This window comes from Molossus molossus, unplaced genomic scaffold (assembly GCF_014108415.1).
Source record: "Molossus molossus isolate mMolMol1 unplaced genomic scaffold, mMolMol1.p scaffold_m16_p_3, whole genome shotgun sequence".
Lineage (NCBI taxonomy): Eukaryota > Metazoa > Chordata > Mammalia > Chiroptera > Molossidae > Molossus > Molossus molossus.
In genome coordinates, this window is record NW_023425366.1 from 3904775 (window position 1) to 3915624 (window position 10850).

At 48.1% G+C, this 10850-nt stretch overlaps 1 protein-coding gene across 1 annotated transcript in view; it reads right to left on the bottom strand.

Annotated features, from left to right (window-relative positions):
* The window catches only part of ITGA1 (integrin subunit alpha 1), a 150776-nt gene extending 142684 nt beyond the window's left edge, over positions 1 to 8092 (bottom strand). Inside the window, exon 1 of the mRNA XM_036280385.1 lies at positions 8042 to 8092. The gene's annotated coding sequence lies outside the window, so the exon portion shown is untranslated. The remainder of the gene's footprint in view (positions 1 to 8041) is intronic.
* Positions 8093 to 10850: the final 2758 nt, after the last annotated feature.

Genomic DNA, 10850 nt, shown 5'->3' on the forward strand with positions numbered 1-10850 from the left:
TAGGGCACCTTGGAGGCTCCTCCCATCATAGGCTCTGTGCTTGTCTATTGCTTCTCGCGGACGATGAGTTTTTAAAGGACAGAGACCACCTTTTATTTGTCTTTGTGTTCCTGGAGCCCAGCACAACAACTGGTACGTCGTCATAGTTACTATCTGAAAGAGTGAGTGGTTGGTAGTTCTCCTGTAACTCAGAGTTTTTGAGGTATCTGTCACTGACATCTTCAATTAGGAAAGCATATTCTGCTTTATAATGTTACCAAAAATTTAAAAAGATTACTCATAAGCTAAGTGTTTATAAACCTATTTTAATTTTTCAGATATCCATGCTTGGATAGAAAAAATGATTATTTTAAACACATCTTATTAAAGGAAAGACTTTGAAATCTCTTAAAATAATGTATAACAGCTGCTTTTATTATACATGGTTTGGAAAACGATCTTTACAGAATAAGTAGCCAGAGCTCTGGTTATGAACATGTAGCAATAAATGCAGTTGTTTATTTAGACAGAATGTGCTAACCTCAGATGGTAAGAAGTGCCCCTGTGACATCCACAAGCCAGGCTGAGTGGACCCCGGGAGGGCTCTTCAGCTAATTCAGTCAAAGGGAGAAAGCAAAAGGGAAAGTTTATTTTTTAAGGAACTTGTTGTACTCACTTACTGTCTAAATTTCCTGTGATTAAAAATAAGTACTTGCGATTGTCACCAAACAATACAAAACCTCCTACCAGATAAACAAAATCTTATCAACAAAGTATGTGTGGGTGTGGAAGGGTATGTGTGAGTGGGGGGTGTTTCTGTTTGTATGTATCCTGTGTTTTGTTTTGTTTTGTTTTGTTTTGTTTTTATCCTCACCCTGGGACATTTTTGCATTTATCTTCAGATACAGCAGGAAGGAGGGAGGGAGGAAGAGAGAGAGAGAAACATCGATGTGGAGAGAGACACAATGACTGGCTGCCACCCACACAACCCCGACCAGGGCCGGGGACAAACTGCAACTGAGGTACGTGCCCTTAGCGGGAACTGAACCCCAGACTCTCTGGTCCATGGGCTGACGCTTTAAGCGTTGAGTCAAACTGGCCCGGGCTTTGTATGTATCTTTGTACATTACAGGATCATCTTACCAAAAAGATTATAATAAAATGTATAATTTTAAGGAGGACTGGTCACATTCATGTATTTTCAAGTTTTCATATTTGGCAAACTAAACATATACCTAATAAAATAATTTTGAAAGTATACTGTGATTTGTAATTTGTATTTAGACATAATAGGATTTATAATATGCAGATTTTAATCATCTTAATCATTGGACATTCTAATGTGAATTAGCTGCCCTACAAAAATTTAAGTATTTGTCTTTATTTCAGCAGATGGCAGATAATCCATACAAAGAAAATATGAATCTCCATTCCTTTTTATTAATCCTCACCTGAGGATATTCTTCCATTTATCTTTAGATAGAGTAGGAGGGAGAGAGGGAGACATCGACTGGTTGCCTCCCGCATGACCCCCACCTTAACCGAGGTACGTGCCCTTACTGGAATCGAACCCAGGACTCATTGGTCCGTGGGCCAATGCTCCAACTGCTGAGCCAAACTGGCCAGGGCACCATTCTTTTTAATATCTGGATTACAGTGATTTTCCAGTTCAGATTTCTCACTTATTCTGTTGATAGAGATCTACTCTTTAGATAAAACAGCATTAATGTTTTAGCACAAAAATGAATCCTTAACACCAAACAGCGCATATATTTTAATCTCCTTTTTAGCCTTAGTTGACTTTTCATCTTCCTTGTAAATTCTAGAAGACATTAGATGAGAATCGGGTCCCTTCCTACACACACAGCCCGTGAACCAGCACTATGGCAGAAAGGTGGGGCTTGCCCAAGCCAGAGTCACGGAGCCTGCCACTGGAACATTTGTTTTGAAGGTTTCATTGTCACCTTGTCCCTGAAGCTTCCTTCTGAAGACATTTAGAGGAAGCTCTGTTCGTAGGATCCGGCGAGGCTGCTGGTGCCAGAGGGGGCGTAGCCCTGGACCAGGTACAAGCGTGGTAGGGAAGAGAACGAAGAAGAGGGACCGTGTTCCTATCTTTGCATCCAGAAGCAACATTATTTGTATCCAGGAGTGTGTTTCAAATCGTACGATGCCGTTTCTAAAGAGACAAGGAAGTGTGGTAGAAATGGCCACGTAGGTGGCCTGTACGTTCTGGAGGGTAAAGAATCAGATGCGCATTTCCCACAGGTCACCACCTCCGGCACCAGGCGGGGCCTGCTCGTCTTGGTGTCATCACTGGATTGGCCCTGGTTTCCTTCCTTCAAGGTGGTTCAGAGATGGTGCATCATTGAACTGATGGCAGCTTCCATTCAGTTAGGTAGAAATATGGGAAACGCATATATTCCAGGTGGGGATATAATCACAGGAGACAATCTGACCCCTGAAGCATTTTCTGACTCTGCCTATAGCCTATTTCATGAATCATTCAATAATGTACTCTTAGATGCTAGGGATAATTAACAGAGACCCGAGCCCCACAGAACATAATGAGCAATGGGAAGACCACTAGAGATTTGATTATAACGTCATGTGGTGTGTGACAGAAGCAAAGGTCCTTGGGTCTCGGGGGAGGGGTCCCGTGTGGTCTAACGGGTTTCTTGGAAAGGACGTTCACTCACTGGAGACTTGAGGGTCAGCAGCAGTGTGAGTACCCCTTTTTTATTGGTATGGGCCCCTAGCGGAAACCGAACCCGGGACTCCTGGTCCGCAGGCCGATGCTCCAGCAGCTGAGCCACCGGCCAGGGCGGGATGAGTACCTCTTGCACCAAGGCCCAGCGACCTGGGAGAGGCTGGCAGAGCACAGGAGCTGAAGGGAGCTCCGTGACCTGGGGAAGGAGCATGCTCAGCTCCCTCCCACGCCGGAGGCCCTCCTGGCTGTGAGTGAGCCCAGCTCTCCAGCCCCAGCGCACCGGACGGGCAGTGTGTTCTGACCTGCGCGTGGCCGCAAGTCCATGTATCTTTCTTCTCACGTTTTCACCAGGAGTTCAAATGCCCTACTTTGTGTTTCATACGACAGAAGAACAGGGGAGGGTGAAAAATAGCATTGTGAGCCCTGACCAGTTAGGATCAGTGGTTAGAGCATCTGCCCACGAACCAAAGGGTTGTGGGTTCAATTCCTGGTCAAAGGAGTATACCTGGGTCTCAGGTCTGATCCCCGCCAGTCAATGTTTCTCTCTCTCTCTCTCCCTCCCTCCCTTCCACTCTATCTGAAAAATCACTGGAAAAAGATCTTTGGGTGAGGATCAACAACAACAAAGCAGCATTTTGATCCCTAATTATCTGAATGTAGGGTGGTGTAAAAGTGGGTTTACAGTTGTTCCTATGGCAAATAAGACAGTAATGAATAAACAACAGTACAAGAATAAACTATAGTTTGCATCTGCACAACTGCAAAGCTACTTTTACACCACCCTATATTCAGAAAATTAGGGATCCAAATGTTCAACCACTGAGCCACATCGGCTGGGCCCACCCTGCATTTTAAGCATGAGCTACTTTATGGTATTAAATGTTTTAAGGGGCACATGAAAAGTCCTCAAGTTAAAAATCTAAGGGAGGTTTGTTGGGTTGGAGGTGATGAAACACAAGCAGAGAGGCATCCGCCTGTGGAGGTCAGGCCATCGGTTACAAGCTGTGGTCCAAGAGCCCCTGCATCAAAATAGCACCAGGGAAGGAAAAACAGGCGAACTAGTTTATTATTCCACTGCTACTCTCCCTGCCTACTTACTAAACAAACAAATAAAAAGATAATCCTTCAAGTTTATTGCTCTGTCTGCATATATTATAGTGACCGAAGAGTTTCACCATCTTCCGCAATTCCTGACAATCCACTGGGTGCCATCGGAGGTCACATTTTTGTGATTTTGTCCCACACTCAGCCACCGCCTCTCTGGACTTCATTTCGAGTAGGAAACCGGTCCCATGAAGACCCCACTTCTAGGCTAGTTAAAATGGTAGGAAGGAGAGCCTTATAACTTTATTAGGGGCTTTCTACATTTATGTTCTGAATAACCAGAGACATAGTATTCTCATTTGAGTTATACTTAATGGAGGGGAAGACATCATCTGTTTTCACGTTGTGCCTAAAAATCATGAAAATAACAGACTCACTTGCATCCTTAATTCAATGCTTATCTAAGTTCTTTAGACAACTCTTGGGTCTAACACCGAGAGGGTCAAGCGAGAAGGAGGCCTGCACAACCAGCAGGGACTGTGCAATCTAGTTACACACAGGGACTGTGGGGTGGCAAAGCACCAGAGAGGCCTGCACAACACAGCAGGGTCTCTGCCATCCAGTTACCCATGGGACCTGTGGGGTGCTAAAACTTTCAGAGCATGAGATCTGAAGTCAGAGGTCTGAGCCGAACACACGGTTTGCCATTTACTGACTGTGTGACTTCGGACAAATTAATCTAACCTTGTTTGGTTGCTTCATCTCCAAAATATGAATAATAGTTGCGAAGCTTTTCCTTTTTCTAAGATTGACATGAAATAATCCATGCAAGGTTCTTGGTGTGGGGCTCATACGTTATACGTTGTCGATAAATACGCGCCTCCCAGCATTAAGCTGCATTGCTTTTTCTCTATTGTATGTATGACCTTTGTCCCCTGGGAGGTTGAACTCTGCCATTTGGACGTGGCCAGTGGGGAGCGCTGGGTACAAAATTAGAGAATGGGAGGTAAAGGGGTAATTCTGTCCCCTGCTTCCTCCCTGCTGGGCTTCAGTTCGGGTCCCCCAGGGCCACAGCTCCAGTCCCCAGGGCCCGTCCCACAGCTAGAGTCCTAGTTCAACCTGACATTGCTCCCTCCTCAGGCCCAGAATGGTAATGGCTGTTCTTCAGCTACATCCTTTCTCTGTTATACTAGTTTTTTTGCGGGGACTTTGACATGCACAAAATAACAATGAAGACTGTATTTGGACAGAAGGGAGGACACCTTTCCTAATGAATGGTGTTTAAATACTGGAAAATGCCAGTACGCAACAGTTCCAACCTCATGGAAATGTACTGGGATGGTGGCGGTTTGTTGTGATGTGAACCCGTTTTGAAGTCGAGAAGGTTTGTTTAGATGGCAGTGGTGGTGGGAAGGAAGGGTGGGCTTCTTTTCTAGATGCTTAAAACAACGAGATTGCATTCGCTGTAGCAAAGTGAGCAGGAGAGTTATGGGCAAAGTAAGGAAATCTGACTGCTATCATGGGAACTTTATGTACAGGTTTTTTTTCCCTTTAAAAACTTTTTAAAATTGATTTTTAGAGAGAGGAAGGGAGACACACACGCACACACGCACACACACACACGCACACACACATCTATGCCAGAGAGAATTAGTTGCCTGCCTCTGGATCAACCAGGGGATCAAAACTGCAACCTGGGTGTGTGCCCTGACCTGGAATCGAACCCACCACCTTTTGGGGTGAGGGACAACCCTCCAACCATCTGAGCCACACAGGCCAGGGATATTCAGGGCTTTAAATACATAGAGTACTGGTCCCCCAAAGATGTCCATGTTCCAATCCCTGGAAACTGAATACGGGAGGAAGGACCTGGCCTGTGTGATTCGGTTAAGGACCTTGAGAGGGGAGGCCAGCCTGGATTCCCGGGGGCCCAAGATCTCGAGAAGCGTCCTTACAAGAAGTAGGCAGTGGAGTCCGAGTCAGAGGGGAGACTTGAAAGTGCCGCTCTGCGGGCTGGGTTGCAGCCACCAGCCTGGCGTTGCCCGCGGCCTCTGGAAGCTGGGATGGATTCTCTCCCAGAACCTCCTGAACACACACCGGTGCTGACACCACTTTCAGCCCAGTGAGACTTCGACCTACAGAACTGTACGGCAGTAAGTACGCTGGTCTTGTTTAAGCCAAGAGGTCCGAGGAAATCTGTTACAAGAGCCCCGGAAACGGAGAGGAGAGTCTGGGAGGCAAAGGGCGCTGGGTTGGGGCGACCCCTGCATGGTGGGTTGAGAACTTTGGATTTTATCTGAAGACAACAAGAACCACCGGAGTTTCCTGACTAAAGACTCAGATGTAATGAAAGTGACTTGTTAGCAAGATAGATGAGAGGTTGGGTTCAGATGGGAGACAAGAGCTGTCTGCAGGCGTGTGCGTGCGTGGGTGGAGATGAGCCCCAGGTTAGGTGTGGGCTCGAGGTATCGGGAAGTTTCCAGGGAAGCAGACAACATGATGAGTGGCTGGGAACTAGCAAAGAACAGGAAGAACAGTCAAATCTCAGACCCTCTTGATTCTGACATCGCAACTTTTCAAATTCTAAGTTTCAGTGATTGCACAACATACAGAGAGATACACACCCACAAAAGGGAATTAAATGTTATAATTTTGAAATATTTATGCACTCTTTTCTTTCAAATCCCTCCCTGGACTCAGCAAGGCACATCACCCCAACAACTACAGAAAAGCCACAGCACACAACTCGTGACACCTGTAGGCGTGGAGAGTAAAGTAGTGGGCCTGAAAAAGAAACTTCTACATATATGTGGGTAGGCAAATAATTCTATGCATAAATAACAAAACTATATATAAGTAATGTCTATGAAATTGTAACTTCTTAACCAATACTTTTACGTCTCAGTCTTGTCTTTTTATAGGACATGCAAATATTAGTGGGTCATGTCTGCATTAGTGGCTGCTTACATGGTGAAATGAAAAAAGGTACTATTTTACAAGTGAGTAAGCTATTCAGATTTTGCACAAGAAAAACAGGCAAGTGACCTCCAAAAAATGTGAGCTGGAAAAAGCATCATAGGTCGTATGTGTCAAGGGCAGTGACAGTAGCTGATAAATTAAACCATTCACTACCTCTAGAGCTATTCCGAGGTCGTCACTGTTTGGATTACTGAATGTTTCCTGAGTAGTGGAAAAGGTTTGGATGAAAAGTCAGTAACTCATAATTAACTCTCTTTCTACCATCGGGGTGGGGGTGGGGGGCTGTGCTTGCTAACAACCCATTTCTAAGTGATCTTCATAAAAGTGAACAGTGCTTGGCCGTCTAAGCCAAGCTAAACCGGCTGGATCACTCTGCTTTCAGTGGAAAAGAGCTAAATTAACTGCTACTAATAAGTACGCCAACGGTGAAGACGCTGAACGACCGGATACTGATGACATATATATATGGATATGCTGAAGTCAACCATTAATTAAACCACTCATCAGGTCATCCTTTAAAAACAAAACTGCACCCATAGGCCTCCCCTCGTTCCCCACTGCAACTTCCCCTCCTCAATCAGCAACTGGTAGAAAAGGTCTGACCACGGGTTCACCACCTGGAAAACCTTAGAAAATACTACGATTCCACCTTTCTCTAAATTGGATTCAACTTGGCATCACCACTGTGTTTTTTTTTTTAAGTCCCTCCTCAAAAGTACCTATGTATACACAAATAACAATACTGTATTTTGCATTTTTTTTAAAAAAAATCAGCTCTGTGATATTTACAGAGTAAATGTTCACTATTCCTTCCTCAGTTTCAAGTCTCCCCTCCCGGTGCTGACACAGGAACACAGTTCAGGCCGAGAAGCGTCTGGCCTCCCCTGCCTCCCCTTCCCTGTGCGGCAGAAAAGATTTGAAAACTTGGCAGCAGGAAAAGGCAGGACTACCCACCCTGCACCCTGAGGGTAGGAACTTGGCCTATAAACCAGGCGCCCTCTAGTTACTTCCCTCCGGGGGTGGGGTGGGGGGGCAGCCCCGCAGCAAAGTCCTACTCCAGGGTAAATTCTCAAAACAACTTTAATTTGCAAAGTCAGTTTCACCTTGTAAAGTTATCAGCACAGCCTCGCTCCCACCGTTGGGGCGGAGGGTTGCGAAACGACTACAAAACGGATTCCTATCAAATGCCAGACGCAGCAACTCCTTTCGGTCCTCCAACCTGCCCGGAGGACCCGCAGCGCCCGAGAGTGGGTCACAGTGGCCCCTGCGCTCTGGGCCACAGCCCCCGAGCCGCGCGCACGGGAGATGCTCACGAAAAGCGGGGTCACTCACCGGTGAGGAGCCAGCAGCAGGCGACAGCGACCTCCGCGCGGGCTGGGCGCCGGGGGGCCATGGCCAGGGCGGCCGGGGAGCTGGGGACGCGCCGGATCGCCGGGCAGGACGCGGAGCGGAGCCGCGCGCTGGGCCACTCGGCCGGCCCGCCGCTCGGGTCTCAGTCGCTGGCGCGCCGGCCGGGGCGCCCAGGAGCCGCACAGTGACCCCCTGTGTTCTCCACGAATGCTTCTAAGTCCGCTCCACGCCGGTCACATCCAGACGCAGTGCCACGCCGCCCGCCCCTTCGCGCTTTTCTCTCGGAAGTGCCTGGCAGCCTCCCAGGCTCTGTCCGAGACATGGACAAATAAAGCCAGCTTCGCGGGCCCGTGTTTAGGCTAAAGTCCACCGGCTGGGAAGCAAACCTTAAAGGGACATCTGCGTTTCACGGAGAGGGTGATCCCGCCGTCGCTGCCAACTCCCTAAGGTGGTAGGAAGATGGGCGAGGGCTGGCCCTTCGGGAGGGTGTTGCCCGCCCCTTGGCTCCGCCTCCACACCCCTCGCTCCCCGGCTGGGGCAGGCAGGGCACTTTTAAAGTGCCGGCCCCCGGGCCTTCGGGGAGGCTGCTGTCCTGGGTCCGATTGCGCCCAAGGCGCCGGCGATCTGCGACAGTGAGCAGGTCCGGGAGCCTGTCCCTGTCCCTGTCCCTGTCCTGCGCACACTTGAACTTGGCCGCGGCCGCCGCTCACGGGGAGGGGCGGGCCCGGCGCGTGGGGCGCAGCCTCCCCGACACGCCCCCGAGGGCTCTGCTCGCGCCCGGCAGGATTCGCTGCGTTGGTGGCGATTCGGGATTAGAGGGTGTTTGCGGACAGGCTCCTGGGGGCCGTGTGAGGAGCGGGAGGGGAGGAGACGTGAGACGGGGAGGGAAAAGAAAAGAGATGCGTGCAACGGGGAGCAGAAGCGAGCGCAGCCCCGTGGAACTGAACGTGCGTGGGCTAGTTCACGTAGGCTGAATTGGGGGGTGTGTACGCTGGAAATTGAACCTAAGGAAGAACGCGGGGCGCTGGGGGTTTGGGTCGCTGCTTGTTTCTCCTTCTTGCTGAAGCCCGTTGGGAAGGGCAGGAGGACGTGCTGAGGTTCCCCTCGCCTTGCCCCTCCTGCCCCAGGGGACTGAAGCTGGCTGGGCACAGTGCCAGGGCCCGGTGCCGGCCCCGGGAGAGCCGGTACCTTGTCTGGTGAGTGGTACAACCTCCCGGAGTCAAGAGCCACGTTCAACGTGAGTGTCCCCTAATGCTTACTGTTTCAAAGCTGCTGTGTCTTTGTACTTGAGAAATTCAAAGAAAGGGAAGGAGTGGATGAGGGGGCGTGTTTACAGGTGGTGGAGGTAAGGACTATCCAACTGCATTCAATTCAGTTCCACGACCAACAACCAATCCAGTCTCCCCGCAGGAAGGGCTTGGAAGGACAAGAGTGCCCCCCGAAGGAGGACTCACGGCCTGGACAGAATGCAGGTGGCACAGGGTAGGTGACCCAAGGGAAGAGGGGGAGAAGCCTGCAGGGATCACAGCGACAGGAGTCAGCCCAGGCCCTCCTCCGTCTGAGCCTCTCAATGATCCACCTGGTATGTACTCAGACAATCCTTCTCCTTGTTTCCAGCTTTCTTTTCTCTTTTCTTTTCTTTTCTTTTCTTTTCTTTTCTTTTCTTTTCTTTTCTTTTCTTTTCTTTTCTTTTCTTTTCTTTTCTTTTCTTTTCTTTTCTTTTCTTTCTCTCTCTTCCTTCCTTCTTTCCTTCCTTTCTCTTTCTTTCTCTCTCTCTCTCTCTCTGTCTCTTTCTCTCTCTCTTTTCTTTCCTTTTCTCCTTTCTTCCTTCCTTCCTCCCTCCCTCCCTTCCTCCCTCCCTCCTTAAGCGCTATCTTCGAATCTGCACAAACAGATCTCCGGAAACAGATCTCTGGAAAAATCACATTGTGTTGGCTCATAGCTCGGTCTCATCAGATTTTCATAGTTCAGACTCATTACTCCGGCTTCTTTGCCTGCATTCAATCTCTCCTGCCCCAGTTTAGCTTTGCAGCCTCTCTCCCATCTTCTTTACGTGGGTAGCATCCACCTGCCTCCTGTGCTCCCTTCCTGGGAAGGCGGTGCTGGGACACCACATCCCAGTCTCTAGTCTCACGTAGCCCCTCAGTGTGACCCTCAGGGCTTTGCACAGTAATGAATATATACTGATTCACTGGTTAATGCTCATACAGTTAAACTTATGATAAATATCTGATTCTAAAATCCTGTTTTTTATTGCAGAGACATTTCTCTAAATTGCTCAGTTTTCAAGATCAGATAATAGTGTGTGTGTGTATCTGCATGTGTATATGTATATATGTATATTCACACGTACATATCTGGGCTTCTAGAAAATTGCAATATATTGAAGAAAAAAATAAAAGAGAAATTGTAAAGTTATATCTTATTGAAATAACGTAGGGTTAAAACATACTTATAATATGTATGGCTTTAATTACTGGGAACTTTCCCTTTCTTTTTGGGGGGTTAGTAAATATTTGATCTCCTCCAGGGTTTAAATTAATGGTGATCAACACCACTGCCACTGGTAAGGTTAAAGTTAATTTTCATGTGTGATGAATCTCATGGTGATATTTATTGCTCTTCATGTCAAATCAAGGCGAATGCAGAGATGGAGAAAACAGCTGTCACTGGCGAATTACATTTAAAGTAAGTGCAGCCCTGTCTGGTGTGGCTTAGTCTTCTGAGCATCGTCCCACGCACCAAAAGGTCACTGGTTCGACTTCCAGTTGGGGCCCGTGCGCGGGTTGCT